This window comes from Pyrus communis, chromosome 16, assembly GCF_963583255.1.
Source record: "Pyrus communis chromosome 16, drPyrComm1.1, whole genome shotgun sequence".
Taxonomy (NCBI): domain Eukaryota; kingdom Viridiplantae; phylum Streptophyta; class Magnoliopsida; order Rosales; family Rosaceae; genus Pyrus; species Pyrus communis.
Genome location: NC_084818.1, coordinates 3,885,650 through 3,911,996, shown reverse-complemented (window position 1 = coordinate 3,911,996; position 26,347 = coordinate 3,885,650). Strand labels below are relative to the sequence as shown.

At 36.8% G+C, this 26,347-nt stretch overlaps 1 long non-coding RNA gene and 1 pseudogene across 2 annotated transcripts; one reads left to right on the top strand and one right to left on the bottom strand.

Moving 5' to 3' along the window:
* Positions 1-10,033: 10,033 nt before the first annotated feature.
* On the bottom strand, positions 10,034-13,031 carry LOC137720958 (uncharacterized). Of its 2 annotated transcripts, XR_011066599.1 has the most exons (5): positions 11,558-13,031; positions 11,152-11,232; positions 10,922-11,020; positions 10,424-10,468; positions 10,034-10,248 (listed from the first exon to the last, which is right to left on the bottom strand). It is a non-coding gene; the product is annotated as an uncharacterized lncRNA (long non-coding RNA). The 2 variants fall into 2 exon arrangements; XR_011066600.1 differs by lacking the exon at positions 10,034-10,248 and having other exon boundaries at positions 10,275-10,468; positions 11,558-13,030.
* A 393-nt stretch (positions 13,032-13,424) lies between these two features.
* On the top strand, positions 13,425-23,968 carry LOC137721208 (receptor-like protein EIX1; annotated as a pseudogene).
* Positions 23,969-26,347: the final 2,379 nt, after the last annotated feature.

The window sequence follows — 26,347 nt, the reverse complement described above, 5'->3', positions numbered from 1 at the left end:
GAACTGGGCAGCAGGAAATTTCTTCAAGGGCCATCGAGGCTTGATCTTGAGTTCGACTGGAAGATTTTCTGGTTTCCTCTAATCGTTGATTTTCCTTTGTGCTACTCTTGAACTGGGCAGCAGGAAATTTCTTCAAGGGCCATCGAGGCTTGATCTTGAGTTCGACTGGAAGATTTTCTGGTTTCCTCCAATCGTTGATTTTCCTTTGTGCTACTCTTGAACTGGGCAGCAGGAAATTTTGGTCTCCCCCGAAGGTCTGAGCTTTACTCTTTTTTTCTGTAGGAGACAAGCACAACAAATACATGTGCTGATCCATTCGCCGCTTCTTCAAAAGCAAAGGTATCTCATATCATCAAGGTCGAAAGCAAAGGTATCTCATATCATGCTTTTTCCTTGTCTTTTCCTTTGTCCTTGTTCTTACTCGCATGGCAAAGTGAAAGAAGCAATCAGCCGGCACTTGGAGTCAGTCTTCCGATCTGGAACCGACTGCCTGGAATCTATTCCCTGGTTGCTTACCTAGCGTTGCTCTCGAGTAGTCATCTTCAACGGTTGATACACTTCCAGAGAAGGGACCACTTCTGCAAAGGGGAGCAAGTAAGGCAAGTGAAAATGATACATTAAAGCATGTGGAGACAAGCAACAACTGCATATGCTGAGCTATCCTCTAACCCTCTTCAATACGAATTGGAAAGATTGAACAAAGAAACAGAAAAAAAGAGTAAAGCTCAGACGATTGGAGGAAACCAGAAAATCTTCCAGTCGAACTCAAGATCAAGCCTCGACGGCCCTTGGGTTGACATCTACATTAAGGGACTTCAAAACGCATCTTCTACACGTGACAAGCACATGTCTACGACGCGCCTTGAAGTGGGGGCATTTGTAGACATCAAAATTTCAGTAAAACAAATGTTCACCAATGCATTAAAGTTTTGACGTGTCAAGGCATACATGGCATACGCCACGTGTCGTACAAATTGTATACATGGCGTGTGACTCAACAAAATAGGAAGAAATACCCTTGAAGAAATTTCCTGCTGCCCAGTTCAAGAGTAGCACAAAGGAAAATCAACGATTGGAGGAAACCAGAAAATCTTCCAGTCGAACTCAAGATCAAGCCTCAATGGCCCTTGAAGAAATTTCCAGCCCAGTTCAAGACTAAGCCTGTGGAAAATCAACGATTGGAGGAAACCAAAAAATCTTCCAGTCAAACTCAAGATCAAGCCTCAATGGCCCTTGAAGAAATTTCCAGCCCAATTCAAGATCAAGCCTCGACGGCCCTTGGGTTGACATCTACATTAAGGGACTTCAAAACGCATCTTCTACACGTGACAAGCACATGTCTACGACGCGCCTTGGAGTGGGGGCATTTGTAGACATCGAAATTTCAGTAAAAACAAATGTTCACCCAACGCATTAAAGTTTTGACGTGTCAAGGCATACATGGCATACGCCACGTGTCGTACAAATTGTACACATGGCATGTGACTCAACAAAATAGGAAGAAATACCCTTGGATGATTAAACAAGGTTTTTCTTCTCAATTTGGGCAATGACAAGGTAAGCACACTTCAATCCATTACGGATCAAAGCAAGTTTTTCTCATTTGGGCAATGACAAAGCATACACATTTCAAGTTTAAAATGGTGTTAAATGGGAAATTAGGCCATAAGTTAGACCACTTCAAGTTTAAAATGGTATTAAGTGGGAAATTAGGCCATAAGTTACACCACTTCAATTTCAATATTGCATTAAGTGGGAAAATTAGGCAATGGTGCTTGGAAAGGAAAAAAATATTTTGTGGTGGTGATTCATTCTCAAAGCCTATAAATAGGCTTCTCCATCAAGGTATCAAGCATCAAGGAATTCACAAATACATTTCTCTACTCCCAAATTGGAGGAGAACACACCAAAACCTTGAAGCCTTGAAGCTCTAAAGCTCTCAAGAAAATCCCGAAGGATCAAGAAAGCAATCTTCGTTCTTCGTCAAATCCTCCTTCAAGATCAAGCCCCAACGGCCCTTGAAGAACTCCCACCAACTCAAGATCAAGCCCCGACGGCCCCTTGAAGAAAGTGTTCATCATTCATCATCCGTTCATCCTAAGATTAAGCCCCAACGGCCCTTTGGATCAACAACCTCAACAAACCCATACACCCATTCTTCAAGATCAAGCCCAACGCCCCTTGAAGATCCGTTCAACAACTGTTCATCCAAGATCAAGCCCCGACGGCCCTTGGATCAACAAACAAATCCACACATCTATTCTTCAAGATCAAGCCCAAAAGCCCTTGAAGAAAACCAACTGTTCATTCAAGATCAAGCCTCGACGGCCCTTGAAGAAAACCAACCGTTCTTCAAGATCAAGCCCGAAAGCCCTTGAAGATCCGCTCATCCATCAACATTCAAGATCAAGCCCCGAAGGCCCTTGAAGAAACTTACAACTGTTCATCCAAGATCAAGCCTCGACGGCCCTTGGATCAACAAATCTACATCTTACGGAGATAGAATCAGAGGACCAAATTTGAGAGAGATCGTAACCCCAAAATCATAAACACCAAAAATATTATTTTGTACACGTTATTCTGGTTTCTTGTTTCAAGGAAACTTTCGTGTTCACAAATTTGGCACGCTCGGTGGGACAATCTCTACCTCTCATCTCTGTCTCCGTTCAAGATATTCAAGCACACTCCATGGCTTCAAACAAAGAACAAGTCATGACCATCGGCACTACCTCCATTGAAAAACAGCTGGTTCAGATGAAGGAAACAATTGCAAAGCTGATAAAGACTGCAGATGAGAAAAACTTGCAAACTGCCAGACTCATCAACCAATTCACAAATACATTTCTCTACTCCCAAATTGGAAGAGAATTCCCCAAATCCTTGAAGCTTTGAAACTCCAAAGCTTCCAACCATCCAAATTCCCAAGAAAAGCCAACACACACCAAAACCAATTCACAAATACATTTCTCTACACACCAAAACCTTGAAGCCTTAAAGTTCTAAAGCTCTCAAGAAAATCCCGAAGGATCAAGAAAGTACTCTTCGTTTCTTCGTCAAATCCTCTTTCAAGATCAAGCCCCAACGGCCCTTGAAGAACTCCCACCAACTCAAGATCAAGCCCCGACGGCCCCTTGAAGAAAGTGTTCATCATTCATCATCCGTTCATCCTAAGATCAAGCCCCAACGGCCCTTTGGATCAACAACCTCAACAAACCCATACACCCATTCTTCAAGATCAAGCCCAACGCCCCTTGAAGATCCGTTCAACAACTGTTCATCCAAGATCAAGCCCCGACGGTCCTTGGATCAACAAACAAATCCACACATCTATTCTTCAAGATCAAGCCCAAAAGCCCTTGAAGAAAACCAACTGTTCATTCAAGATCAAGCCTCGACGGCCCTTGAAGAAAACCAACTGTTCATTCAAGATCAAGCCTCGACGGCCCTTGAAGAAAACCAACCGTTCTTCAAGATCAAGCCCAAAAGCCCTTGAAGATCCGCTCATCCATCAACATTCAAGATCAAGCCCCGAAGGCCCTTGAAGAAACTTACAACTGTTCATCCAAGATTAAGCCTCGACGGCCCTTGGATCAACAAATCTAGATCTTACGGAGATAGAATCACAGGACCAAATTTAAGAGAGATCGTAACCCCAAAAATCATAAACACAAAAATATTATTTTGTACACGTTATTCTGGTTTCTTGCTTCAAGGTTTTGGTGTGTTCTCCTCCAATTTGGGAGTAGAGAAATGTATTTGTGAATTCCTTGATGCTTGATACCTTGATGGAGAAGCCTATTTATAGGCTTTGAGAATGAATCACCACCACAAAATATTTTTTTCCTTTCCAAGCACCATTGCCTAATTTTCCCACTTAATGCAATATTGAAATTGAAGTGGTCTAACTTATGGCCTAATTTCCCACTTAATGCAATATTGAAATTGAAGTGGTGTAACTTATGGCCTAATTTCCCACTTAATGCAATATTGAAATTGAAGTGGTGTAACTTATGGCCTAATTTCCCACTTAATACCATTTTAAACTTGAAATGTGTATGCTTTGTCATTGCCCAAATGAGAAAAACTTTCTTTGATCCGTAATGGATTGAAGTGTGCTTACCTTGTCATTGCCCAACATGAGAAGAAAAACTTGTTTTGATCCTCAATGGATTGAAATGTACTTGCCTTGTCATTGCCCAAAATGAGAAGAAAAACTTGTTTAATCCTTCAAGGGTATTTCTTCCTATTTTGTTGAGTCACACGCCATGTATACAATTTGTACGACACGTGGCGTATGCCATGTATGCCTTGACACGTCAAAACTTTAATGCATTGGTGAACATTTGTTTTACTGAAATTTTGATGTCTACAGTTGTGTATGAACACACTTGATATGGCTCGAGATAAACTATAAACACAATATAAACTTAAGTTTACAAACTCAAATACGTCGAGGCCTCGCTCGATGTCTATGATTGAATTGGACTGAAAAATCGCTAGACTCAATGTATGTCAAAGAAAGATATTTGGAAGGCAGAAGAAGGATTAATCATGAAGAACATTCCAATCGCCAAAGAAATGGTATGATTGGAAGGGATAAGCTTACTTGACTACTTCTCCTACTTTCAACTTATGGCTCGTCTGAAAGTGCTTTTAGAATGACCGAAAGCGTTTATGGTGAAATTGATTTTGGATTCCAAAAGCACTTGGAAGAAGCATCAAATATATGTTTCTTGCAGGAAGCACTTAAAATGTTTTTTTAAGATTCACTTATATTTTTAATAAGAATTGGTTTCCAAAATATTTTCACAAAAAACACTTTCTGTTATTTTAAAAATACTTCCAAATGGCCTTTAGTCAAAATTTAGAAGTTGACTTCCATTTCTTCCTTCGACATTGAATCATAGTGGGTTATTGAATCATAGTCAAATTTTATCAAATCCTTGACACCAAACAAGAACTAACCTTCTCCGGATTAGTCCGATGAATACAAGGGCACAAGAAATCATGTACTCTTGGCTAAAAGCAGAAGGGCTATCACTTTCAGCCCCATCAAACAACTTGGATTTATTGTGATCACCAATTCAAACATTCAAGTTACCCAAAAATATATAGGGGAGAGAGGGAGACCTGAAGACCACCAAGTTCATGAACTCGAATGGCTTTCACCATCTTTGTTGGCAATACTGCTTGATTTTTGGGCACGAACCATTTTCCGGTCAAAAGTGTGATTTCTTGGTAATTATCCCTTAATAAATAGCCTAACTCTTGTTAATATTATAATGTTGGATTTACATCTTTTTTTAGTCTATGTCTCTCATACACACACCTGAAATCATAAATATTTTTTATTGGTCAAAAAATCATAAATTGTTAAGTCTATACTACTTATTAATAGATTATCTATATATCTCCCAAATAGGTGAAGTATTTCAAAATGCCAAAAATACCCCTATGTTTTCTTCACTATCAAACCTAAAAAATTTCACAAAACTAGGACAAATTGGTAAAAAAATAAAATAAAATAACTACATTGAAAACTTTAATCGAAAAACGCAAATTAATTTTTTTTTTTTTACTATATATGTAAAAAATGAATATAAATACAAAAAAAAAAAAAAAAAAAAAAAACAAATATGAAAACTTTAATGGAAAAACACAAATTAAATTTTTTTTTTTACTATATAGGTAAAAAAACGAATATAAATACAAAAACCTAAAATTAAAAAAGTTACAGTAAAAATTAAACATAAGAAATTTTAAAATAAAGTTGGAATGAAAACAAAAAACTTGAAAGAAAAACATGAACGTACTTAACTAACCCTCACAATCTGATACGTAGTAGTGGGCAATTTAAGAACACAAATTAAAAAAAAAAAAAATTATCTTTACCACATGTGTAAAAAACAAATTAAAAAAAAAACATTGGAATTAAAAAAGTTACAGTGTTGTTCAAAATAAAAGTTACAGTAAATATAAAAAAAGAAAATTAAAAAAAAATTAGAAAAGAGATCGAACGTGCATAACCGTCACAAACTGCTGCAGTAGTGGGCAGTTTTCTCCTCCAAAGATTCCACGATATGAGTTTGGTGGGAGGTTCAACACTAATCATCCACATACCACCAGTATTTAGAGATGAATACGAACAACAGTTATCTCACTAATAACTTGCAGTTTCTTTTTCATAGGTTTATGTTCACTCTCACAGAAAAAAAAATTGTTTTCTCTTTAACTCCAAAAGGCTCTTCCGCCTTCATTAGTCAATTTTCCCAAACAGATTAACAAAATTGCCATGGAAAATCATGTATCTAGAAAAACAGTTGCATGTATCATCAAATCTCTCACCTTCTTTTTCTCTTTTTGGGTATGATCTGAAATTTGGATTTATTTGTGAGTTCTGTTTTTTAAAAATTTTGAAAGGGAACTGCGGGATATGATAGAGATGTAAGCAAATTTCCAATCTTCATCTATCTACGTTTTGGTATGTAAATTTTTGATTTTGATTCTCTATTATTTTTTTATAGAGATTAGCTTGACAATTGTTTGCTGTTCTTTTAGCATAGGAACATGGTCAGTCAGGCAATGACTATGAGGAATATGAGGACGATGAGGATGGTGAAGAGTATGAAGAGGAAGAGTATGATTCCAAAGAGTTTCACCCCCACTACATTTGCTTGTTGCAAATTTTTAATTTGATTGAAATCCTCCATCTCATCACTCTCTTTTTTCAGTATCTAACTGGGCAATTTTCAAACTTTTTGTAATAATTTTTCAATTCTAACAAGTAATTCTCCAGTTAATTGTTTAATCTTTTAATTGCTACAAGCCTACAACTATATTGTCCTTCGAACATTCTAATTTTCCTTATGACCATAGGCCTTAATTATTGTTAAAAAAAGTATTGAAGAGTCGTATATTTTCTATGACTCCGGCTGTAATGAAGATTTTCCACAGTGGTCAGGATGGTAAAGGTTTATAGATATCTAATTTTATTCATATGTGTATTCTTTCTCATTTGCTTTTCTACTCATACGAACTTAAACTTTAAACTAAACCAATTTTAGGGTTTTACAACATTTCAAGCACACTCCTACAGTCGGGAATTCTCCCTATGTCTCTCCTCCTTTCTCTTCAATGTTTGATTGGTATTTTACTGTTATTAGGTTTTCCATTTTGGTTTTTGCCTCAATCAGAGAGAGAGAGAAAGAGAGAGAGAAATGTTCTTGCAAACAATCAATTGGTGTGCAATTTGTGAGGGAATTTGCTCCATTCTTTCTTTTGGTTATTTTACGTTTTTGGTAATTAAACTTTTTGTTTTACTTTGTCTTTTTTATTTTGTTATGTTCCTCTAATCCAGGAATTCGACCTATTAATATTTTTGTAAATTTTAATTATGTTTATAAGTGTTGGAAAGTGGATGCTACTTGCTATTGTTCATAGACTTTAGATAAGAACTTGCATTTAAAATCTCATGTTGTTTGACAATTGCATGAATAACATTTAAATTACTTTATGCAAAGTGAAAACGAAAAACATGACAACTTTTTAGAACGTGCATGGTAAAGAAAAAGTTTATCTTTACACAATACATTTAAAATATATCTTGACAATTACAATGGAAGAAAAACTATCATAATACACCTTTAGGGACGTGTAGCGTCCGTGATGCAAAAATGCTTAACGTGCGTACGGAGAGGCTAGTTCTTTATAAATTACTTTGGTCTAAAGTAAGATTTGAAATTGGCATTGTTTAAATGAAATGTGTTTGAATCCGAATTTTATTCTATTTAAGACCACGCCACTACTTTTCAGAATGGCCTACGAGAAAATATGCCCGCGCGTTGCTGCGGGAACCTGTTGTTTCAAGTGTAATCAGATGAATGAAACACATTTAAGTTGAATAAATTCAACACAATTATGAACAAACAGAGGGATACATGAGTGAATGAGATTGATAAGATAAGCAATTTTTTTTATATAAACATTCAAGTGAGCTGACATATAAACACATTGTACAATGAGCAGGAAGAAACTGAATGTCTTTGATTAGAAATAGATGGTTTCCAAAAAAGTTCTGTTTCCTGAAGAAACATGTAGTTCACACATAAAATTTCAGTTACCAAATCCAAAAAAAAAAAAAAAAAAAAAAACAAAAACAAAAATTTGACTCTATATGGCTTTCTTACTACACAAAAATATCCCTTAGTTAAAGCATGCCACACATCATCACATTGCTATTATATGAAGTATATTCCTCAGTGGCAAGTAGTAATATACTCTCCTTAGCATGACCTCTCAATCCTCTAAGCATCTACAAACCATGAATTAAGGGTGGCAATCTGACCATGGTTGTGTATGTCAGGTCGACTCTATGCAATTGAATATATAAAACTTAAGCAGCCCCAGACAATCTCCTAAGCATTTACAAACCATTAACATTATTTCCCCAATTTTATCAAATGCTGGATAAACGATCACAATTTACTCCCTTCCAATTTCCACCGAACTCCAAACAAACAATATTGATAAATCTTTATCATCACCTTTAACAAAACAGATTACATCGAAAAGAAAAAACAAAGTTCCTATGCAAACAAATTTAAGCAGTTTCAGATAGTCTCCTAAGCACAAAATTATAGTTCAATAAAGAAAAATCCTGATCCAAAGCTCCAACTTTTTAAGCCAAAATGAAAACGAAAAGCATGGAACATATAATTCAGTTTTGTTATTAGATTCTCCAAATCCCCAATTTAAATCCATTGTAAAGATAATACCATCGACTAAGGGTGGCAATCACAGAAATGGAATCCAGGTAAAACCAAAATATATTAAGAATCCTCAATAGTTAAACTGTAAGCTAAATCAACTAAGTGCTCCGAAGATAAACCCACAAATTTCCAAAACAAAGCAAAGAAATTGAACTGTGACATGAAAACTAATTAAAGTTCATATAATGTGATTGTATCATTAGCTAAGAGGCCACATAGAATGTCGGTACTGCATGGCACAAAAGCAGTGTAAAATCTACATGTTTAGGCAATATCATCACGCTTGAGAATTTGAAATGCACAAACACTGCACACACTCACACACACCGGAATTCATATTATGATCCAGAAGCTTTCAAACTATGCATCAAAAGCAAAAGCAAGATATAAGAAACGAAAATGAAAAAACAAAATGAAAGCAAAAGCAAAATGAAAGCCAACATATGTCTTGACCAACATATTTATAAGATATGGATACCAATCCACTGGACTCCAAACAGTTATGAACCAGCTTCTTCCTACCACGACCCGAGTTTTTGAAAATTCCAAAGAAAATAAATCCTTTAGCAATTCAGAGAAATTTGAGGACCAAATCTGATTAAATTCTAGTTAAATGATCAAAGCTACACCAATTAAATGAGAAATTAAAAATAGTTTGAATCTAAGAAATAGAAGAACGATCACACTAAGAATCCCCTACGACTCCCAAGACGACTATATTCAAACATTTTAGAGACGAAAGGCGCATAGGCAGGTCAAATACTTTTAGTAAAATGCAATGATTTACCAATCTGACCACTAGAAAGGAGCACACAACACCAATTCGAGAAATAGGAACTTCGGGATTGAATCCAAAATCATCTGGTCAATGAATTTAATAAGTTTAGGGATTAGGTTACTGAAAGATAATTGAAATCATAAAGAAACCAAAAATAGGGGTAAAATTCTATACATGGAAAGACAGTGAAACCTAAACCCTTATTTTCAAGCTCAATATATTTTCCATTTTTATCATGCGAAACACATCGAAAGCCAAAGTTCCCGATCATGTTTACAACGACAAACACATCACAACTTGTTGTTTTTAAGCGAAACACGTCCAAAAGTCAATAAATTTGTTGTTTTTTTTTTCCATGAACCAAGCTCAACCCACTTTATGATTGCAAGAAACACAAAAAATACAAAAAAAAAAAAAAAAAAAAAAAAAAAAAAAAAGCACACAGCATGAACCTTACCCAAAAAATCTTTAAGAAACAACACAATCTCACCAGCGGTGAAACAATAATGGCCTTGCGCCAATAACCATCAATAACTAATGGGTCTGTGCCTTAAAACTTATTAATAAAAATTAACAAACAATAGGAGCAACAAAAGCTTGTTAATAATAATTCTACAAACCATTAACATTATTTCTCGAAATTTCTTCCCCAATTTCATCGATGACAATTTTATTGATGGCAATAGATGGTCTCCTAAGCATCTGCAAACCATTAACATTACACCAACTTAAAGACATAGCAATTATACATTCCACTGTTATCGTGGTCATACATAGTCAAAGGATGCCACAATTACATAGCCAAATCCAGTCTCGACGTGAGCAAAAAAAAAAAAAAATGTAACAACAGTCATGAAACCACCGTAAACAAATATACCTCAAAAGCCAAAGGGCCAAGTGCTCCATCCAACGATCCAAGTTTCTGAAAACCGCAAACATAGCAAATCCATTAGCACTAACTCACAGAACAACGACAAAAATAATAGCTCAGAAACAATGCTGAAATTCCATTAGCACTAATCACACACTGCCGGAATAGAGATGCCAGCAAAGCTTCACCAATTAAATGACAAAGACTAAAAACCACAAACAGGAAAAAAATAAAAACAGAGTTATCAGACAGGAGGAAACTGCCAGAATGATACTGGCAGGTGGAGAGAAATATATATATATATATATATATATATATATATATATACACACACACACTCAAAAATTAGAAGAAAAATAAACATGATCTTATTTGTCAACAAACAGGAAAAAGAATACAAAGAAGGCGTGGAAAGCTTCAACCAAAAACAAAACAAAGAAAAGGCTCAACTTGTAACCACACTTATGGAGGTAATTACACACGTAAGTTTGAAAGTCATTATACCTCCTGTTAGATTCTCACATCCTCACTTGGGCTTCATATGGAAAGATTTTCTTGACAGTTCCTTCTAAAAGTGTTCCCTCCTTAAAGGTATAACAGTTCCTGAAACATTATATGGCAAACCAATGTCAGTTCTTATGAAAATTAAGATCACAGAATCTCAGAACAAACAATCAGAGAACATAGCAAGCAACAAAAAACATGAATAAATTAAATGTCGAAATCCAACTGACCCAAGCTTCCTTCTCACTCAATACCAAGTCATTCTTAGCTTCGTCTATTTGAGTAATATGCACATGCATCCGGCAACCCACCTACACCATTAGGACACAACATGTGTAAGAAGCAGATTAACAAACATATGCAACTATCTAAGGGAGGGAAAAGTTAAACAATGAAAAGTTGTCAGTGCCCTATTTAGAGGCTGAGGCGGGATGCGAATACCCAGCCTACCCTGTCTGTTGCCATTCCTAGTCTCTTTACTTGTACAAATAGCTTCACCAAAAAGAAGATTTTCAAACTTGAATTTAAAATTTTCACTTAAGTTCAACACGTCAGGGACGAATTGATTAACTACAATATCTGCTGAAAATATATGACAAAAAGTTAAGTTTGAATACTGATCAGGAGGTCAAATACCTTCACCTAAATACAATGCTTTAGCAAGCTGACCACCAGTAATCTGCACACAACACCAATCTGAGAAATACGAACTTCGGGATTGAGTGAAAAATCACCTGGTTAATAAATTTGGATTAGTATTCTGAAAGAGGATTGAAATATTAAAAAAACAAATAAAAGGGGTGAAATTCTATACATCGAATGACAGTCAACCCTAAACCCTGGTTTTGAAGATCAATATATTTGTTGGTTTTATCACGCAAAACGCAAAGAAAGCCAAAGTTGTTGATCATGTTTACGATGAGAAACACTTGACAGCAACTTTAAAAGCATGCTTGTTAAAAGACATAAGCTATAATCAAACCAAACAGAAACATTAAATCTATTTCTAACAACAGCAACCATAATTTGCTACAAAAAATAACATATCTCAACATATTTGTCAGGAAATGATTCACAGTGCATCATATGTGAATGAACAAAAACCAGATGCATAATGTATTTTAGAGGGATAAAAAAACTGACTATTTGATTTGATAGGGTCAGCACAACAACAAATAATAGGGTAATGAACAAAAAGGAGCAAATTGCATACAGTTTGATTTCTGCAGAGAAGCTATAACACTGAAAGACCAACACAACAGGAAGAAAAAGAGAAATGAAGAGGAAGTGGTATTATCAGACAGTGAAGAAAGCAGCACAAAATATCTGTTTTTCTGTCCCAATTTAATAATTTAAAAACAAATCTTGCACTCCCAACTAAAAGTTGAATAACCGAACTAGAACCAGACGGAAAACAAAGTAGGAAAAAAACAGGTTTCTAAGCAGGTTCAAACCAGAAACAGTGAAATAAGGGAAAATTCAGTTCAAAAGGGACACTTAGCTTTGAAAAGAATTGAAGCTGCCAGCTGGGAAAAATCCTCATCAATGCTTACAGAGATAGCTTCCAGCTGGAACCAAATCTCTGAAACCAACCCTCGGTTTAGGCGTCCCTTCATGCCTCACCGCTTCTCTAAAGCAGATCTCACCAAGAAAAAACAAAACCCAAATTCCGGGCAGGCCTACCTATTGCTTTGCTCATCTTACCCATTCCTCTCTCCTCAAATTTTTCCTTCCGGGAGTCCTCCTCTCTCTTCTCTCTGGCATCGCACGACCCCTCTCTCTTCTCTCTGCCATCGGACGACTCCTCCTCTCTCTTCTCTCTCGCATCACACGACACCCCCTCCTCTCTTCTCGCTGGCATCGTTGCAGGCTAGGCTTGCCCGTGTAGGCCATCCATCCGAAAAACCCAACCACAAACAAAACCCACCAACCCAGTGACAACCCAAACCAGCAAAAGCCCATACAACTAACCCTGAAAAAAAAAAAAAGAAAAAAAAAAAAAAAACCCAGGCAAAATCCTTGGAGCAATGGCATGTCCGTAAATAGTGTGAAATTGGGATCCAAAAACTATTCATTTGTACAGTGCAATTGAAAAGCCTTCTTTAGACTAAAGTAATGTGTTTGGGTCTGAATTTCAGTTTAATTACGATCATGCCACTGTCGGCCTTTGGTTTGGTATTGATGTGTTTTGGAAAAAAACTGTTTCTGCTGATAGAATAAACTCATTTTTGCTACTTCATGTTTTCAGTTTTTCTTTTTTTATATCTAAAACTGTGAAAATAAGTTATTTTTAAATATTTATCAAACACATTTTTGAACTCAATTTTTTTTATACCTACTTTTTATAAAATGAGCTTAGTACCAAACCAGTAGGTTTGCATATTTCAGCTTTTTTACGAAGCTGCCATTGGTTCGAATAACGGGAATGCCCGTTTAGGGTTAACATTGCACGGTTGGGGGCAAAAGTTGGGTGGGCATTGTTGTCAGTTTGGGTTTGGGACAAGTTAGGATTGTATTCGGTGGGATCGACCGCTCAGTGTGGGATTTGGTGAGGGGAAGGCATGGGGCTTACAGAGAGGAGGAGAGATAGAGGGGGAGGGAGAGAGCGTTCTGCAGCACGCTAGCAGTTTTCGTTCAGATCTAGGTTTGTTATTTTTCCCTTAAAATTTAGATTTTTTTTTCGCCATTTTATGTTTCGTTCAGATCCGGGTCCGTTTGGTTGCCGAAAAATTCACTTGAAAATTTTCTTTTTGTTAGGTTTCAATTTGTTATTTGGGGCCGCTTCTGGGATCAATTGCTTGCCGGCATTTGAATTCGGCTTCTGGGATTGCGAAATTCTTCGATTCGAAGTATTGCTTGTCGGCATTTCATAGATCACATTATGCATTTGTTAGTGAATCGTGCTGAGAACATGTCAATCATATTTAGGTTCTGTGCAAGGAAGGGGACATATGAATCCTGCTCTTGATGATTCAATATGTAATCAAACATTACTTAGGCTTATAATTTCATACAGAAATCGAAAACCCATTTGGTGAGCCCTTGAGTCAGGGGCTACGCTAGAACATTTGGAATGAGAGTGGTCAAAGCCAATCATGTTTTTGTATTATTTTCGAGTTGAAAAATTAGGTTTTGCTTCATAAGAAGTTCAAATTACACTCTATTGGCTCTGAGACTTGGAAACTCAATATCTTTGTGATGTTAGATTAACATAGTTGAACTATATTTTCTTTTGATGGACATATCTAAATTTCTGTGTTTGCACTGTAGGGATGTCTTATCTGGTGAAGTGTTCAAAATCCTTCTGCTAACTGATTTAATAGGTTGAATTTGTATCCTAGGTTTTCTTCCAATATGGTCTGAACTATTTTGTTTAATTAACGAAAACAGGTCACTTCTCTCTATGGTGGTCCCTTAGAGTTTACGTTTATCGTGCAAAGCACAGAAGACCCTGCTTATCGGGCTGTATCTATGCTACTATCAGAGCTTAAGGTATACGCAACAATAATCATGGTTTCTTTAATATAAGAAGAAAATCCAGGACAAGTCATATTGAATATATGCTTGGAAGCACAAGTTTAATGCATAACATTTTTTAGGTTACATGTGTTCCCAGAATGATCTGTTTTACGTTTAACTTCATTTCCTTGCAGGACGAGGTTGATGTTAAGATTGTTGTGGCTGGTATTTCAACAACCTGCAGTCAGAAAATTCACAACCAATTGGTATGTACCTGATTAAAATAATTTACGCTTTGCTACCATGCTGGTGCAATAGCAAGGTCTTGCACAGTTTAAATGTTATCTTATCAAATCATTATGTACCTATAATTGTTCTATATGACGAGTTTCTTTTCTTTATGGAATAGAGGAATATAAATTTATTACTATGTCTTAATGGTGTAGGGTATATGTAAATGAATTCAATTAGAACTCACATTTTTGTTTTCTGTTTTGTAGCTGCCTTAATCATTAGTTGGTGATATTTGAGATATTGGGTCATCTGGTTGTTTGGATTTAAGTGGGATTGAGGTTATAGTTGCCGCTTTTTGTGATTTGGGTCTGGGTTATGGTTAAGTTATTGCTATTTATTCTGGGTATTTGCTGAAATTTGTGTTCAATTAGTGTGAGTTCTGTACTTGGTTTGTGTTCGTTCATATAACCTTCTGTTCTTGGAATGTGATTTAGGTGTGGCTCTTTCATTTGATTCTTAATTCTTTATGATTCAGCACTAAGTTGATATTGATGATGAATTTTTCCTCGAGATTAATGCTTTCATGTTTAAATCTTAATAACTATACTTGCTTCTCTTGGGTGTATTTTTTGCCGGTCCTGAAACACTGTCGGCCAGTCTTTTTGCACCACTCTTTTGCACTCTTTTCTGTGGCTATCATGTTTCTCTCTGACCTTATAAATTTTGCCTTCATTCACAGCAAAAAACCTTGCGGCGAGCAAACTGGCACAACCAATTCTGCCAGAATTGCTGGAGAATTCCACAACCAAGGTCATTGAGTACGGCCAGAAGCATGTTGAGGGTCGAGACGGCGATAGCACCGATGTTGGCAAGAGCGGCGACCCCTTTTCAAGGTACGGTCTTCACTGATTTGAAGTTTTAGTTTGTTTGTGATTTTTTTTTCTTTTGGATTTGTAATTTATCCTTTTGTACCTGATAATTTGTGATCCAAAATTTTTTTCGCGCGTGTTGATTTTCCTGTGAATTTATATGGGTTTAGATTTTTATTGTTAATTTACTGATGTTGGGGGATCATTTTGGCTTCTAGATTGGTTTGAACATTTTCCTGTCTTTGTTTTTTCCTTTGTGTAGTTTTAGTCAGTTTGAAGTGTTCTTTGCAATTTGAGATTTAATTGAAGTGTTTAGGATTATCAACATATATATATATATATATATATATATATATATATATAATCAATGTTGAAATTTTAAACTAAATCACTATGCTGCAATCAAACCCACAGATTGTTGGGTCCAAAAGAAGAAGAAGAAGAAGGAATGAACAACATGAAATTGGCTTTGGGTAAGCTTCCTCTCTCTTCTGTGTATGATCTCTTTGAGAAGTGATTTTGGTTTGTGCTTTCAAAAAAGATGATGGCAATTTCATATTTGGACAGAGAAAACAATAGGCATGTATAATGAAGTGGAATTTTTCGTGGTTTATCAACATGCATGTTATAAAGAATTCTTCATTTAATTTTTGGGTTGTGTGTTTTGTGCTGTTTCATTCGTGACTTGTGTGTTTTGTTGTATCTGATTCCGGTATCTGATTCGAGTATACGTCATTGAAGAATGTTAATGAATCCAAACATGGGTTTTGGGGTGTTCTTGCTAGAAAAGCCAAAGACATTCTCGACGATGATGATAATGGAGTTCAGGATTATGATTCACCCAGAACAACAAGGACGGATATACTGTCTATGCCAACAAGGGGGTAAGGTGAGATATAGTTTTCGTCATGTCTTTATGGTAGCTTGTCATTTTCCAAGGACTTTTAATTGCTGCTGCGTTGTTGAATACATTAAGAATGATCCGGTAAACCAGAGAGGGAGTCATCAGCTTATGGATCTGTTAACACATCCAATGTGTTGTAATCTTTTCGCTACTTAAACATGTTAAGACATCAACTCTAAAAAAAACTTTGGTCTGCTACTTATGGTGCTGTTGGTTTACTCCAACGATAATACCTAGCTAGGATAGCCTTTTCTTTATGTCTTAATTATTGATAGTGCTATCGTCATGGCAGGCTATGTTGGAGCAAAAACTGTGCAGGCAAAGACATAAGAGTGATGGGTTTTGGAATGAAATGCAAAGTATATCATTTTGTGCTACTTAAGTAAAAGTTTCCCCTTCTGTTATATCTGTGTGTTGGATATCGTAGAAAATTAATATAAGTTGTATATTCATGATAACTGACTGATTAAGATTACTTACAAGGGGTCTATATGCACAGGAGAGCTCAGCATGAGGGTGCTGTTGGTTTACCTTGCCTGGAAGTGTTGCAGTGCGGGGTTGTTCAAGAAAAAAGGTTTTAAAGGATCCTTTGCAGATGCAGGATCTTCTGCTAAGGTATGGGAATTCCTATTGTTAAATGATAACATTGTAATCCGAGTGTAATTAGTTTAGGTTTTTTTTTTTTTTTTTTTTTTTTTTTCCTGTGAACTGTTATTTACAATGTCAGAATGTTTCTTTGAATTCAGTTGCTAAGGTTTCTTTTTATAATTTCCCCTTTTAAGACATTTGCATTTTTGTCCAGATTCTGTGAGCCGTTGCTTCAGCCAAAACAGGTGCTCTCTCCATTTTTCATCTCTTCCATACTCAAACCCTAGCCGCTCCACCTCTCTCTCCCACACATAAGCAAACTCCATCTGAAAGCCGAAGAATCCAAAGGTAAATCCCTTCGAACTCTTCGATTATCAACCAGATTTCAGACTGTTTTTGGGATATACACTGCTATTTCATACAGTGTTAGTTCAATAGTTTAATCCTAAGACCTAGCTCATGAGACGTCAGAATTTCGATTGACTTAGCTTTTGTCCTATGCCTTTTTTGTAGGAACAACAGGGATTGTAGACTACACAAACTTAGAAGATATGAAGTACGCGGTAAGTCCTTTTACTTTATCACTCCAGAGTCCAGACATTCATATTTTCTGTAACCTTCTATGGAGCATGGGTTCTAGGTTGTTGAATATTGCTTTTTCAATATGTTGATGTGTCTGAAGCGTCTATAAGAATCTCAAACTCCATAAATAATTTCCAAGCAGATCAAAAAGCTTGATGGCTCTGAGTTTTGAAATGCTTTTGACCGCCAATCTGTTCGCGTATGAATCTTACAAGTTGAAAATTTATTTTCTTTCCTCCTGTATTTTTGTTTATCTGTTGCTCTGTTGGGTTTTTTTCCAATAACTCAAAGGGCCGAAAGGTATTCCCTTTTCATATTCTTCTCTCCCAATTTCTTTAGGGTTAATTTCAATTTTCTTATGCTATTTGCCGGGGTGCTGTTTAGGGTTTAACTATTTGATTTCACAGATTCATTTCAGACACGGTAAATAGTTACATTTTAAATTCGTATTTCATAACTTGGTTGCTTGATTCTAATGTCAATTCGTTCCAACAGAAGTGAACCTTTTTCTTTCAATAATTTAATCTGATGCAACTCTGTTTTTGTTCTCTCATGTCTAGGTTGGTCAAGGACATGGGGAGAAGAGCACTTTGGAAATGGGTATGAAAGGAAATAAACTTGCTGAACTGCATTGGCATCTATTGTTCTGGTTTTTCTTTGACAAGTTAACTTGCTCTCTCTTTGCAGTAAGGTGCACAAATATGGAAAAAGCACGACAGGGGAAAGCTGGGATATTGTTGTGGATGAGGAGACCTATTACGAGTGAGTCTGGACTTGGTTCTGGTTCTGTCTACATATAGTATGTTGAAGCTCCATTTCTTGAAATAGCTTGCATATTGTAGGTTGATTCACATTCATTCTGTTTACTCGAGAAGGTCCATTTCTTGAAATAGCTTGCATCCTTATTGCTGGTCTGACAATCATTCTGTGGCTAATTGTGGTTGTCTCAGAATGCACGGGCTAATTGTGGTTGCATCCTAGCTAGCTACGAAGGGTCTTTAGTCTTAGCGACGACTTGCACGAAGGACTGTTCCCAGTTCCTGGTGGGGTTGTGAATATGACTCTACAGATGGACTAGCTTCTTAAATGGCAGTATGTATAGTTCAACCCTTCTTATCATCTTTGAGTAAGAAAAATCAAAGCATTAATTATTCTGCATGAGTTTTCATGCATTCACCATCGTGTGAATACATCAGAGTTTTTGGCCAAATTTTCCACATAAAATTTAGAGAGTTTTAACGAAATACTCCTGGTACTCGGTCTTAGCTACGACTTGTATGAAGGACTGTTCCCAGTTCCTGGTGGGGTTGTCAATATGACTGGTCTTAAAGTTCTGTCCCTACAGATGGACTATCTACTTAAATGGCCGTATGTACAGTTCAACCCTTCTTATCATCTTTGAGCAAGAAAAATCAAAGCTTTAATTATTCTGCATGACTTTTCATGCATTCACCATCGTGTGGAATATATCAGAGTTTTTGGCCAAATTTTCCACATAAAATTTAGAGTTTTAACGAAATACTCTTGTACTTCATTATATAGTGACGACTTGTATGAAGGACTGTTCCCAGTTCCTGGTGGGGTTGTGAATATGACTGGTCTTAAAGTTTTGCCTCTACAGATGTACTAGCTACTTACATGGCCGTATGTACAGTTCAATCCTTCTTATCATCTTTGAGCAAGAAAAATCAAAGCTTTAATTATTCTGCATGACTTTTCATGCATTCACCATCGTATGGAATACATCAGAGTTTTTGGCCAAATTTTCCACATAAAATTTAATCCTCTCAACTTCCTAACATTATCAAACATTAATTTAATCCTCTGAACAAATTAAAGAAAGATAGTTTTAAAGTTGAATCTGATCTGGAGATAAAGTTGACAACCTGATGATGTTGCTGGTGATGTATCTGGATTGGCCGTGAAATGGTATGGAATTTGTTTATGGTTTTACGCTACACAAACTGAGTCGTTTTTGCTCGTCTGTTGGAGTTTTATGAGTTGTATCTGGTGTGCCTTGCCATGAATAGTGAAGGATGGTCTTTCATATACAATTCGATCATGATAATGTTTCGAGGCATTTCAAATTATTCCACATGTAAATAGTTTTGAATTCAGAGTTTAGTCTTTCAATTTCAAGCTGGCATATGATCTTTGAATATTATCATTCTAATTTTCTGAAGGTAAATAGAAAAATTGCATGTAAATCGAACAATGTTTCATAATCTTTTGTATGGTGGTCCTATTGTTGATCCAAAGCCACAAGAACTTTGTTGGTCTAATCTTTTTGGCATGTAATTAGAAGTCTGATCTTTTGTGTGTATACAAGCAACAATATCATTTAGATGCTTTTAAAACCCGCAGCATCGCATGGGCAATTTTTGCTAGTTATAACCAAATGTATGAAATTGAAATGTTATAGAAATGTTGTACGAGGTTACAATTGGAGAGATTTTTCAATGTGACCGGAACATAGGATGGTACATCACATGTCATTATATAAATGATAGAGCATGGGATGAAAAAAGTTTCGTTAGAATTGTACCAAAATTTAAAGAAGTAAATTGTAATTTACCCTTTTTACTTTCACTTGCACATTTACCTGTTTGACTCCCAGCTTAGGTGGGCGTATTATATCCCAGTAAAAATATCACATCCATCAAAAAAATTAATTTTTCATGTATATTAATACAATGTATTTGAAGGAGCGACGATTCCCAATTCCAAGTGGGGTCTTAAATTAACTTGTGTCTCTATAGATGTGGACTAGCTAGTCCTAAATAGCCGCTTATTTTAATCCATCTTATCATCTATGAAACTTTTGTCCAAGATTCCAAGAGTCCGTCCGACGACTGCTACTCTCATTGATGTGCACCGATTTGAAAATGCGGTCTCATGCCGTAGAGGATGGTTTAGAAAAGGTGAGGCTCCCTAGTATATATAGGTAGCACTACTCTGGATCCTTCATTGCTCAGACACATCACCTGCTTCATACACTTGAACTTTATGGAGAGAACCATGAGAGTTGTTACACTGCTAATCAGGTTTCTAGCCATTGCAACCATTACTTTCAGTATTGGTTTATGCAATGGAAATCCCGGTTGGCCTCCACTTTGCAAAGAAAGCGAAAGACAAGCACTTCTGATGTTCAAGCAAGATCTCAAGGACCCTGCCAATCGGCTTGCATCGTGGGTTGCAGAAGAAGATTCAGACTGTTGCAGTTGGTCAGGAGTTGTCTGTGATCACATAACGGGCCACATCCACGAGCTGCACCTTAGTAGTTCCTACTCTGATTGGGAATTCAACTCTTGGTTCGGTGGTAAGATAAATCCTTCTTTGCTCGGTTTAAAGCATCTCAACTACTTGGACTTGAGTAGAAATAATTTCAGTACAACACGAATTCCCAGTTTCTTTGGTTCTATGACAAGTTTAACACACCTTAATCTTGCAATCTCATCATTTGATGGAGTAATTCCTCATAAACTGGGAAATCTCTCCAGTCTTCGCTATCTCAATCTCAGTAGTTGGAGTTATGGTCTGAAGGTTGATAACCTTCGGTGGATTTCTGGTCTTTCTCTGCTGAAACACTTGGACTTGAGTTTTGTAAATCTTAGCAAAGCATCTGACTGGTTGCAAGTTACAAACATGATCCCTTCTTTGGTAGAGTTAATTATGTTTAATTGTCAACTTGATCAAATTCCCCATTTACCCACCGCAAATTTTACTTCCTTGGTCGTCCTTGATCTTTCTGACGACTATTTTAATTCTTTGATGCCGAGGTGGGTTTTCAGTCTTAAAAATCTAGTTTCTCTTCGTCTCAGTGATTGTGGTTTCCAAGGTCCAATTCCTAGCATTTCACAGAATATCACATCTTTGAGGGAAATTGATTTGTCATCCAATTCTATTAGTCTTGATCTGATTCCCAATTCTATTCAGAATATGACCGGTCTTAAAGTCCTTAATCTTGAGGAGAACAACTTCAATTCTACCATACCTGAATGGTTGTACAGCTTAAACAATCTTGAGTCCTTACTTCTTTCTTACAATGAATTACGCGGTGAAATATCGAGTTCCATTGGAAACATGACATCCCTTGTCAATCTTCACTTGGATGGTAATCGGTTGGAAGGGAAAATACCAAATTCTTTGAGGCATCTTTGTAAGTTGAAAGTTCTTGATCTGTCAAAGAACCATTTCACGGTTCAAAGACCATTCGAAATCTTTGAAAGTTTGTCTAGATGTGGTCCAGATGGAATAAAGTCGTTGTCGTTGGGGTATACTAATATATCAGGTCCCATTCCAATGTCACTAGGAAATCTGTCAAGCTTGGAAAAATTGGACATATCTGAAAATCAGTTTAATGGAACTTTCACTGAAGTTATTGGTCAACTCAAAATGCTAACGGAATTGGATATATCTTATAATTCGTTAGAAGGTGCAGTGTCGGAAGTTTGTTTTAGCAACCTTACAAAGTTGAAGCATTTCATTGCAAAAGGAAACTCATTAACTCTGAAAACTAGTCCAGATTGGGTTCCTCCTTTTCAACTTGAAAATTTGCAGCTGGATTCCTCGCATTTGGGGCCTGAATGGCCGATGTGGTTGCGGACACAAACGCAATTAAAAGAACTAAGCTTGTCTGGTACACAAATTTCAAGTACTATTCCAACTTGGTTTTGGAACTTAACTTCCCAAGTAGAGTATTTGAATCTCTCTCACAATCAGTTGTATGGGCAGATTCAAAATATAGTTGCTCTTTCAAAGGTTGATCTTAGTTCTAACCATTTCACTGGTGCATTGCCTATTGTTCCCACCTCATTATTTTGGCTAGATCTTTCCGATTCATCATTTTCTGGATCTGTTTTCCACTTCTTCTGTGATAGGCCGGATGAAACAAAGGGACTTTTTGTTCTTCATCTCGGGAACAATTTTCTCACTGGAAAAGTACCCGATTGTTGGATGAGTTGGCAATACTTGAGATTCCTAAATTTAGAAAACAACAACCTAACTGGGAATGTCCCAATGTCCATAGGATACTTAGAAGGGCTGGATTCACTGTACTTGCGCAATAATCACCTGTACGGAGAATTGCCACATTCCCTGCAGAACTGTACTTGGTTGTCAGTTGTTGACCTTAGTGAAAATGGGTTTTCCGGAAGCATACCAATATGGATAGGGAAAAGCCTTTCATGGTTGCATGTTCTTAACCTTCGTTCAAATAAGTTTGAAGGAGATATTCCTACTGAAGTTTGTTATTTGAAAAGTCTCTAGATATTGGACCTTGCACATAACAAACTCTCAGGAATGATATCGAGATGCTTCCACAATTTGAGCACCATGGCTAATTTTTCAGAATCATTTTCTCCAACAATACTTTGGTTTATTATTTCTGATGAGGTTCATACAGTTCTAGAGAATGCAATCTTGGTAACGAAAGGGATACAAATGGAATATAGCAAGATTCTGGGATTCGTAAAAGGCATTGACCTTTCATGCAACTTTATGTATGGAGATATCCCTGAAGAACTTACCGGCCTCCTCGCATTGCAGTCACTCAATTTATCGAATAATCGTTTCACAGGAAGAATTCCTTCAAAGATTGGTAATATGGAATGGTTAGAATCTCTCGATTTTTCCATGAACCAACTTCATGGTGAAATTCCTCCAAGCATGAAGAATTTGGCATTTCTGAGTCACTTGAACTTATCCTACAACAATTTGACGGGACGAATTCCAGAAAGCACTCAGTTGCAGAGCCTTGATCAGTCTAGCTTCGTCGGCAACGAACTATGCGGAGCTCCACTCAACAAGAATTGCAGCGCAAATGGGGTGATACCGCCACCAACAGTTGAGCAAGACGGAGGAGGTGGATACCGTTTACTAGAAGATGGGTGGTTCTACGTGAGCTTAGGAGTTGGATTCTTCACGGGGTTTTGGATTGTGCTTGGTTCTTTGCTGGTAAACATGCCATGGAGCGTTCTTCTTTCACAGTTGCTGAATAGGATAGTGCTTAAAATGTATCATGTAATTGTTGAATATGTTTAGCTTTGTTTTGTACTCTGCGTAAGTTTGTTGGCATTTTCCTTGCTGTGACGAATATGCCAGTATGGTTGTGTTGTATGATTTTGTCAAATTTCGTCCTCTTGTTTCATTGTATTTTTCTTTCAGGTTTGGCTTTAGAGGGGTTAGGTTTCATGTCACCCCTCCCTTGTATCGTTTTTGTTTTTGTTTTTAGAGGGGTAAGGTTTATGCCCCCCCTTCTTACTCAATATTGTTTTTCTCCTTTTCTTGGTATTATGAGGGGTAAGGTTTATATTCTCCCCTGACTAAGTGTAACGTATTTGTTTCGTTATTAATAAAATATCCCTCGTACCGTCGAAGTTTTCTTAAAAAATAAAAAATATAAAAAAAAAAAATCCCATATAAAATTAAAAGACTTGTTTTCTGAACAAGTAACTCTTAATTCAGTAGGAGCAAATTGAATGACGAGAAATGTGTGAAAATGGTTTAGGGATTAGTTACCTATTAATTAAGGGGTGTGATATCCACACACCCCATTTTACTTCTCACACACCTTTTTAATTTTCGGCCGTTGAATCGGATGAATTAAAGAAGATCAACGAACAAAAATTATCAAGAGGTGTGTGAGAAGTAAAATAGGGTGTGTGTATAACACACCCCATTAATTAATTATCAGCAAACTCACATTATTCACATTATTTCGTGGTTGTATTTTTAATTATTTTTCATTTACAATTTTACCTCTGGATCTTTCTTTTGCTCTCTCTCTTTTGTCTCCCCTTCTTCTTTGTAGTACTTATCTCTCTCTCTCTTCTTCGTACTAATTCACATGACACCTCTCGCTCTTTTACGAGAAAACCCAATTGCTATGCAGCTTTGAAATGATTGTGGAGCAAGCAAAATGGTGACGACAGAGTTAGCATGTTCCTATGTTATTTAGAGGCATTCTCTGTCACAAAGCATTCGTATTGATGGCAATATACGCAAAGTTTACAAACTTGAAACATGAAGCAACTTTGTTCCTAGAATAAATAAAATCGGCTCGACTCGACTTGACTCGACTCAACATGTATCGATCTGTAGTTGCTTGACATCCTAAGCATAAGGGTTAAGAACAGGGGTCTGTTTAAATCTCCGAAAAGAAAATAATAAGGGCATATATTGCATGTACAAAATCTGAATCATGTACTCCACATGAGTCTTTAGCATTAGCAAAACTTCATCTCATTTGGTTTGTTGCCCCTAATGCTGTGGTTGAGCCTACTTGTTTTACATAGGCTAACAAATATCCCGAATGGCGACAGGCAATGGTAGAAGAGTTTAATGCTCTTTTGTGTACTGGCACATGGTCCTTGGTTCCATTTCTTCCATCCATGAATGTTCTTCCAAATAAATGGGTATATCAGATCAAACGACATTCTGATGGTTCCATACAGCGGTATAAGGCTCGACTAGTCGCAAATGGCTTTCATCAGTAAGAAAGTGTAGATTGTAGCGTGACGTTCAGTCCGGTTATCACTCATGCAACAATCAGACTCATTCTCTTCATTGCACTTCACTACAATTGGCCTATCTGACAACTTGATGTTCAGAATGCTTTCTTACATGGTTCTTTGGCAAAAGAAGTTTATATGCAACAAACCTTCAGGTTTTGTGGATCCTCAGTTTCCATCACATATTTGTAGACTGCAAAAATCATTATATGGTTTGAAACAAGCACCTCGTGCCTGGTTTCAATGTTTTTCCCAACATCTTGAAGAACTTGGGTTTCAAGCCTCAGTAGCAAATTCTTCACTATTCACCTTATTTAATGGATCCACAATTATCTATTTGTTGACATATGTCGACGACATCCTTGTTACGGGCAATAATCCATCACATATATCTCGGTTCATTCAACAGCTTGGTCAAAAGTTTTCTATGAAGGATCTAAGTCCTTTGCATTATTTTTTGGGAATGGAAATTACACGGGCATCCATTGCCATGTATCTTTCTCAATCCAAGTACATCCTAGACCTTCTAAAGAAGGCCAAAATGTCTGATGCAAAGCCTCTCACCATTCCCACTGCAACTGGCCGTAAGTTGAGTATATATGACGGAGAACCTTTGTCAGATGGCACTAATTTTTGAAGTATAGCCGGTGCTCTCCAATATCTTATTTTCACAAGACCTAATATTACTTTCACCGTCAATTAGGTCTGCCAATATATGCATTCACCCACTACTACTCATTGGGCTGCTGTTAAACGCATATTCTGATACTTGAAGGCCATTCATAATCAGGGCATTGTCTATAAACCTAGTCCTCTCACACTCACTACATTTGCCGATGTGGACTATGCTGTAGATCCTGATGATCGGCGCTCCACTAGGGCCAATTGCATTTTCCTTGGAGATAATCTCGTCTCTTAGAGCTCCAAGAAACAGCGAGGGGTGTCTTGCTCAAGCACTGAGGCCGAGTATAGACAACAGACCTATATGGCAGCCACTTTATCTTGGTTTTGCCATATCTTTCATGACTTGCACCTTTCTCTTTCTCCACTAAAGTTATGGTGCGACAATATCAGTGCACTTACAGTAGCTTCTAATCCTGTTTATCAGGCAAGGATGAGACACGTTGAAGTTGACTATCACTATGTGTGAGAAAATGTTGTTCGCAAAGAAATTCAAGTTGGCTATGTCACAACTACTGATCAGATTGCAGATCTTCTCACAAAAGGTTGTCCTCTGCTTGTTTCAGTTATCTCCTCTCCAAGCTTCTTGTTCGTCAAG